We start from the raw sequence: 355 nt of genomic DNA, 5'->3' as shown, positions 1-355 counted from the left end.
ATCTGAGCATAAGTTCACCCCAAAGCCTATCAAAGTTCAATGAAGAGTGAACGTATCAACGTGAGGTATCTCGTTCTGTCGACTTGAGGGACTCGGGAACGGTTCTGTTTCAAAGCACAGCCCTGGCAGCCTCACTCCTCTCCCAACCGCTCAGCTGACCGTCCCCAGCACCGACCGGCTGTGTCAGCCGTGACGGAGAGCTTCCAGCCGATGGCGAGGGCTGAGACACTACTCCTGCTACTCCCGTTCTCCCAGAGCACCTCCCAGGGCTGCGAGCACTGGTCCCGCTCCACCGCCGGGGTCAAACTTCGCGGTCGCTCCGTAACGGCGGGTTACCCCGCCACCTCCTTGGGAA

This window comes from Corvus brachyrhynchos, unplaced genomic scaffold (assembly GCF_000691975.1).
Source record: "Corvus brachyrhynchos isolate BGI_N302 unplaced genomic scaffold, ASM69197v1 scaffold155, whole genome shotgun sequence".
Taxonomy (NCBI): Eukaryota; Metazoa; Chordata; class Aves; order Passeriformes; family Corvidae; genus Corvus; species Corvus brachyrhynchos.
This window is presented reverse-complemented; position numbering follows the sequence as displayed.